Genomic DNA, 8,630 nt, shown 5'->3' on the forward strand with positions numbered 1-8,630 from the left:
GTATACATGCCTATTAAATTTGATTTTCTCCTATTAATCAGTCTCTTAGTCCACCAAGAAAGGTTCTTGAGGGGATAGGAATTCTTTTTTTTTTTTTTTAAGATTTTATTTATTTATTTGTCAGAGAAAGAGAGCATGTGAGTACACAACTAGGGGTAGCGGCAGAAAGAAGAAGCAGGCTCCCCGCCAAGCAAGGAGCCCGATGCGGGACTTGATCCCAGGACCCTGGGATCATGACCTGAGCCAAAGGCAGATACTTAACCCACTGAGCCACCCAGGTGCCCCGAGGGAATAGGAATTCTTGATAGGAAATAGTATCGGTAATTTAAACTAAAAAAAATTAGGGACGCCTGATTGGTTCAGTCAGTGGAGCATGTGACTCTTGATCTTGGGTTGAAAGTTTGAGCCCCATGTTGGGTGTAGAGATTACTTAAAAATAAGAAAATCTTAAAAAAAAAAAAAGAACACTTTAAATAGTTTTGCAATTCATTTTTAAGAATAATAAACCTATTGCGTATTAGCAAAAATAATATATTTAAAATTTTTTATTTAGGTATAGTTGACATACAATGTTACTTCAGATATACAATGTAGTGATTCAACTTATTTGTATGTTACGCTCTGCTCACCCCAAGTGTAACTACTATTAGTCACCATACAATGCTATGATAGTACCATTGACTATTTTCCTGATGCTGTGCCTTTTGTTCCTGTGACTTCTTCATTCCGTAACTGGAAGCCTGTGTCTCCTACTCAGCTTCACCCATTTTGCTCAGCTCCCTACCCCTCTCCCCTCTGGCAACCATTAATTTGTTCTCTGCATTTATAGGTCTGATTCTGCTTTTTGTTGTTTATTCATTTGCTTTATTATAATTAACATGTAAATGAAATCATATGGTATTTGTCTTTCTCAGTCTGACTTGTTTTACTTAGCGTAACATCCTCTAGGTCTATCCATGTCGTAATGACATGATCTCATCCTTTTTTATGGTTGTGTTATATACAGATACATAGTGTTATATATATATAACACATCTTCCTTATCCATTCATCTATCAATAGACACTTAGATTTCTTCCATACCTTGGCTTTTGTTTAAAAAAATATATTTTCATGTATAATAACTACATTCTACGAAGCAATTACTATTTTTTTTAACGATTTTATTCATTTATGTGAAAGAGAGAGAGAGAGAGCATGAGTGGAGGGGCAGAGGGAGAGGGAGCCTGTGCAAGAAGCCTGATGTGGGGCTCAATCCTAGGACCCAGAGACCACGGCCCGAGCTGGAGGCAGATACTTAACCAACTGAGTGACCCAGGTGCCCCTATTTTATATTTTTAAAGACTTGTTTAATGTTTGCTTAATAGAAGACAGCTAGATTCTCGTATCTCCTTCTGCTTTCAATATGTTGTGAAATACTGTTTTGGTTAAAGGGTATAAAGAAAATTTGGACTCACATAAATATGTATTTGGAAAAGGGAGGATCTCCCAGAAGGACTCCCAGGGGCCCTCAGACCACATTTTAGATCCATTGACCTAGAAAAATATTTGTACATGTGCACCAGAAAATACATACATATCTTATGAACATGAATTTTTATAGCACCATTGTTTTAAACAACAGAAAGCTGGAAGCAAGACACCCAATACTGAAACCATGCCCCATAGGGTAAATGAGGTTAAAACTGTCACCAACAGGACGCCTGGGTGGCTCAGTCGGTTCAGTGTCTGCCTTCGGCTCAGGTCATGATCCCAGCGTCCTGGGATCAAGTCTTGCATTGGGCTCCTTGCTTGATGGGAAGCCTGCTTCTCCCTCTGCCTGCTGCCCCTCCCCCTTGCTTGTGGGCTCACATTCTTTCTCTGTCAAATGAATAAATAAAAATCTTAAAAAAAAAAAAAAAACAAGCTGTCACCAGCAAGACCTCCACTGACCTCCCACCCCTTTTTCTTCACAGGAATGTTAACCTTATCTTTTAGAGGCAGACAACAGGAAGAGCTCTTGTTTGAGCTGGACCAATGACTCACACCTGCACAGATAGACCTTGAATGTTCAACAGTCACCACCACCTCATTATAGTGTTAAAATCTCTGCCCAAGGAGGAGCTCAAACTTCATTAATACAACCTAGGATACATGTATAGGCGTATTTTCTGAGTAAGCCTGCACAACCGTATGCCAGCCTTTATAAGTGATGACAAAACTCCCTTTTCTGAGTATTCATCCCTAACCCTAAGTAAAAGAAACCCACTCACCTCCATTCGGGGATTCATGGCTTTGGAACTTGTTCCCCATGAAGTCCTAGATGCTGCAAATAAAGTTTTCTTTGTGTGACAACTCCACCTGGTGTAATCTATCTCTCTGTAACTCACCAAGGTGCAGACTTACATTAGTTCAGTTATAATGTAAGTAGAATAGATAAGCAAATTGTGGTATATTCAAATAATGTAATATACTTTGATGAAAATGAATGAAAACAGCCAGATTTATTAAAATGGATGAATCTGGAGCGCCTGGGTGGCTCAGTCGGTTAAGCGTCTACCTTCAGCTCAGGTTACGATCCTGGGGCCCTGGGATCCAGCCCTGCATCTGGCTCCCTGCTCAGCAGGGAACCTCCTTCTCCCTCTCCCTCTGCCACTCCCGCTTCCTGTGCTCTCTCTCTCTCTCTCCCTCTGTCAAATAAATAAATAAGATCTTTAGAAAGAAAAAACAAAATAAAATGGATGACTCATAAAATGGCAATGACTAGGAAAATATAATACATACAGCATGATGCCATTTGTACAAGGTTCAAAAAGAGGCAAAACTAAACTAGTTGGAGACGCATACATTGGTAGTAGAAGTATAAAGAGAGACAGGAAATGTAATTATCTTCAGGGTAGAGAAAGAAGGATGTGATACAAGTGGAACACAGGGGAGGCTTTTCTAGTATAAGCAAGGTTGTATTTATTCATCTCGATGGAGTTTACATGAGTAATGGCTTTACAATTATTCCTTAAACTGTACGTATATGTTCATGTACTCATTGTGGCTATTTTGTATTTCACAATTAAAAATAAAAATATAGGGGTGCCTGGGTGGCTCAGTCATTTAAGTGTGTGCTTTTGGCTCAGGTCATGATCTCAGGGTCCTGCTCTCTCTCCCTCAAATAAATAAATAAAATCTTTAAAAAAATAAAAATATGTTGCTTGCAATAACAGTAAAAAATAAAAGAACCCACGAATATGTTCAACAAAAACTGTGCAAAACCTATGTAGAAAAAATGATATAATTTTAATGAAAGTTAACGAGAGAGACTGAAATAAATAGAGAAATATATATGGTGTCCTTGGATAAGAAAAGTCATTCTTATAAAGATGTCAAGTCTTCACAATCTATAGATTCAATGAAATTCCAGTAAAAATTCCAACAGGCTTTTTGTGAAGCTTTACAAAGTGATTCTCAAATTTACATGGAAGAGCAAAAGTCCACAAAGAGTTAAGACACTCCTAAAGAAGGTTGTGGGACTTCATCTACCAGAGATCAAGAGTTATTCAAATTTATGCTATAAAATTTAAGAGTACATACAGTGCAGGGATAGACGATTAGATGAATGGAATGTGACAAACAGCCCAGGAAACAGATCCAGGCAGATATAGAAACTTGATTCATGACTTGGTATTGCAGATGAGTGAGAAAGAATATTCACTAACAACAAAATAACTGAAAAAGAAATAAAGGAATCAACTCCATTCACAAAAACATCAGAAACAACTATATACTTAGGAGTAAATTTAACAAAGGAGATAAAAGATTTGTATGCTGAAAGCTATAAAACTTCGATGAAAGAAAATTAAAAGAAGACACAAATAAATGGAAAGGTAATCCGTGTTCAAGGACTGGAATAATTAATATTGTTAAAATGTCCATATTAACCAAAGCCATCTATAGATTTGGTGTGAACCCTATCAAAATTCCAATGGCATTTTTTCACAAAAATAGAAAAAACAATCTTAAATTTCATACGGAACTATAGAAGACCTCGAATAGTCAAAGCAATCCTGAGAAAGAAAAACAAGACTGAAGGCACCATACTTTCTCTTTTCAAACTATATTGCAAGTCTATAGTAATCAAAACAGTATGGTACTGGCATAAAAATAGACACATAGACCAATGGAACAGAATCAAGAGCTCAAAAATAAACCTTCACATATGTAGTTGACTATTATTTGACAAGGGATTCAGAGATACTCACTGGGGGGGAGGATAGTCTCTTCAAGAAATGGTGTTGGGAAAACTGGATAATCACATGCAGAAGAATGAAACTGGACCCCTCTCCTATACTACCCACAAAAATTAACTCCAAACAGATTAAAGACTTAAACATAATACCTGAAGCTATAAGACTCCAAGAAGAAAACAGGGAATAATTCTCCTTGACATTGGTTTTGGTAATGATTTTTAGGATGTGACACCAAAAGCATAAGCAAGACAAGCAAAAATAAACAGTGGAACTACATCAAAGTACAAAGTTCTGTACAGCAAAAGAAATGATTGACAAAATGAAAGGCAACCTATGGAATGGGAGAAAATATTTGCAAACCACATATCTAATAAGGGGTCAGTATCTAAAATATACGAGGAACTCATAAAACTCAAGAGGTAAAAGTCAAGTAATCCAATAAAAAAAAATGGGCAAAGGACATGAATAGACATTTTTCCAAAGAAGATGCTCAAGGGGTAGCTGGGTGGCTCAGTCAGTTAAGCATCTGCCTTCGACTCAGGACATGATCCCAGGGTCCTGGGCTCAGGAGGGAGTCTGCTTCTCCCTCTGCCCCGCTCCTTCCCTATGTGCGTGCACGCACACACACATGCACACGCTCTCTCTCTCAAATAAATAAATTTTAAAAAAAGAAGAAGATACTCAAATGGCAACAGGTACATGAAAAGGTACGCAACATCACTAACCATGAGGGAAATACATATCAAAACCGTAGTGAATTATCACCTCACATCTGTTAGTACGGCCATTATCAAAAAGACAAGAGATAAGTGCTGCCAAGGATGTGGAAAAGGATGCCCTTGCCCACCGTTGGTAGAAATGTAAATTGGTGCAGCCAAAATGGAAAACAATACAGAAATTCCTCAGTATGGGGAAACCACCATCTGGAAGAGATGCTTGCACTCTCATTTTCATTTTACCATTATTTACAACAGCAAGGCACAGAAACAACTTAAGTGTTTATCAGTGGGAGAATAAAGAAGATGCGGTATATATAAAAAATGGAATATTATTCAGCCATAAAAACAAGGAAACCGTGGCAATTGTGACAATGTGTCTGGACCTTGAAGTCATTTGGCTAAGTGAAATAAGACAGGCAGAGAAAGACAAAGACTGAATGATCTCACTTATAGATGAAATCAAATAAAACTGAACTCATAGAAAAAAATTTACATATTGAGAAAGAGTGGAGATTAATGCAGTCACTCGGTCTGCCATGTTGAGCCCCAAATCTTCTCCCCCTTGTTTTAAAATTATTCCACTAGAACGAAAGCATAAGTCAACATTCACTACCTGAGCAGTCCCCATTCTGAGGTACTCTTACGGTCCCTTGTCCCACTTTGAGATTCAGATTGAAATAAGGCAATATATGTAAATTTGGAAATCAGTAGGACACAATGGGGTTGGCTCCCTTGCTCCAGCTTCCTGTCATACAAAAGGTAGTGGTTTTTGACTCAGGCTCTTCCCTGAAATACAGGGTCAACAATACCTATGGTTAAATTAGAGGCCACAGGGGTTCACATCCGAAAATTTTGATCTTATGTGAACTAACAGATATTCAAAGTCCTGTTTTCCTCCAAGGACTCCCTGTGTGAAAGATTGCCAGAGTTAAAGAACTCTGATTAGATGAAGGTATTGTTTCCTCTTAGGGATTCCCACGGAGCAAGGCTTGAGGGAAGACGGAGGCAAACTTTGCACAGACGATGAGGGCCCAAGGTAATCTCTACCTGCATCTGGCTGCAGTCGGCATTTAATTAGAGGCACCATTTGACATTCTTAAAACATAAAAGCTAAGAAGGCTTTACACCTATTGGTATTTCTCCTGCCCAAGCCCTAAACCTCACTTACTCCTATGGTAGAGCTAAGACATCCTACTGTCTCCTGCTTTTCCAAAAGCTTCTGTTTCTTTCTGTTCTTTCTTTCATTCTCTTTTAAGATTTTATTTATTTATTTATTTATTTATTTGTTTGTTTGCTTATTTATTTGTTTATTTACTTATTTGACAGAGTGAGAGAGTGTACAAGCAGGGGGAGCAGCAGAGGGAGAGAGAGAGGCAGACTCTCCCCTGAGCAGTAAGCCCAATGCAGGGCTCGATCCCAGGACCCTGGGACCATGACCTGAGCTGAAGGCAGACGCTTCACTGACTGAGCCACCCAGGTGCTCCTAGCCTCTGTGTTTCAAAGGAATTTAAAAATAACGGCACCAGGAAAACATGTATTCCTAAAAGAGAAACCTCCCAAAGTAATCTCCTCAATGAAGTCATCACCATTAGCCTTTCAGGAACAAGATGGTGAATCTGCAGGTTGACAACAGCACGAGGCTTTCACAAATTGGTATCTAAGGTTTTATCTGAGGTTTCACAGAAAGAAAGACAGTTCTGTGGGATTTTTCAGTTCAGCCTTTTCTCCACTAAATGACCAATATTTTGCTTCCCTCCTACTTCCCTTGTTTCTCTCCCTCCACCAAGTCTATAACATTGCTTTAACTCTGCATTTTCTACTAATTGGTCCCATGTTCTAGCCAAAAACAAATTGTTGTCTGTGTCCCACCTCAGTTTACCGTGGCTCAGATCACACATCCTCATTTCAGAGTTCATACTTTGGCTGGTGGGTCAGAAACGAAAATGGCTAAGGTTCCATTTGCTTCTTTAGAAAATGTAGTCAGGTTACGGAACAGAACCCCACTGCTTTTTAAAAATAAAACAGGGGCGCCTGGGTGGCTCAGTTGGTTAAGCATGTGCCTTCGGCTCTGGTCATGATCCTGGGGTCTTGAGATCAAGTCCTAGGATCAAGTCCTGGGATCAAGTCCCATGCCCAGGCTCCCTGCTCGGTGGGGAGCCTTCTTCTCCCTCTGCTCCTTACCCTGCTTGTGCTCTCTCACTCTCAAATAAATAAGTGAAATCTTAAAAAATAAAATAAAACAAAAAATAAGAATGTTTAATCTTTCTTTAATCTTGTAGACATGTCATGGAAAAAACACAAAAAGAAAATATTCAAAACGATTGATGTCAGTTCAGTAAATGCATACTTTTTAAAATAAATGCTTACTTTTAAAAATCTTAAAGCAGCTGTTTCTGAACTTCTCATGAGTTTCAGAGTCACTAACTTTCTTCGTTGGATGTGTTCCTCTTTTGTGTTAAAGAGAGAAACAAAAAGATAGTAGTTTTTGAATATTTTCTTACCATTTTTTCTTAGACATTAAAAATTCTACTGTTGAATCTAAAACATTCTTCTCTAACTGAAATGTGATTACAAATAAATAAGCTGCATTATCTTTCTGTGAAACCTCAGGAAGATCCTTCCACATCTTCACAGAACAATGTAAATATCTTTCAAGTGAAACCCTCAGTGAAAGCCTTTTATTGATTTTCAAGAAACTAGATGGTTTCACAGGAGGTTAGCTCTCTAGCTCTTTTAAAACCAATCACCTCCTAAGGGGCTAGCTTCAAAGGAAGCATCATGTAGAGGGGATTTATAAGAAACCAACAGGAGTAGTCTCTTTAAATACATATTAAAAAGATAACACAACAGGAGGTGCTTTTTTTTGTTTGTTTAGATTTTATTTTTAAGTAACCTCTACACCCAACATGGGACTCAAACTTACAACTCTGAGATCAAGTGTCAAGTATGCTCCACTGACCAAGCGCCAGGAGTCCCCAAAGTACTCTTATTTGAAGAAGTGAGCTCACCTCTTGTTCTTCCCCCCAGGAAATTAATTAGAATGGATTAACCAGGAAAACTGAAAAGGTTCCCTGTCTCTCTTTTGTCTTCCCTTCCTCCCCTCAACCTCAAGCCTCTCTGTGTTTACTTGAAATCGGGATATGTAAAGTTTTTTGGATTGAGTTTTAAAACCAAAGAAGTCAGAATAATTTTCCTTGGTATGCAGAAGCACAGAAATGAGCTGTTTGCAGAAATGTTTTTTAAAGTTCATAGTAAAGTTGAATAGTGACTGTAATGTTAATTTTCCTGATTTACACAAATATTTATTTATTTATTAAAGATTTTATGCATTTATTTGATGGAGAGATAGACAGCTAATGAGAGAGGGAACACAGGCAGGGGGAGTGGGAAAGGAAGAAGCAGGCTCCCAGCAAAGCAGGGAGCCTGATGTGGGGCTCGATCCCAGGACTCTGGGATCATGTCCTGGGCCGAAGACAGACGCTTAACGACTGAGCAACCCAGGTGCCCCACAAATATTTTTTTCTAAGAGAAGAAACTGGAGACTAAAAAATTTCCTCTGCCCTTCAAGGTCCTTCTAGCTGGGCTAAGAATCAAACTGACATGAGACAGATTAACAGGAAAATCAGATTTAGTGTCCTATGTACTGTATAGTTTCCTACTGGGAAACTATACACATAGACACGACATTCCC

Source organism: Ursus maritimus, unplaced genomic scaffold, assembly GCF_017311325.1.
Source record: "Ursus maritimus isolate PB19 unplaced genomic scaffold, ASM1731132v1 scaffold_5, whole genome shotgun sequence".
NCBI classification, from domain to species: domain Eukaryota; kingdom Metazoa; phylum Chordata; class Mammalia; order Carnivora; family Ursidae; genus Ursus; species Ursus maritimus.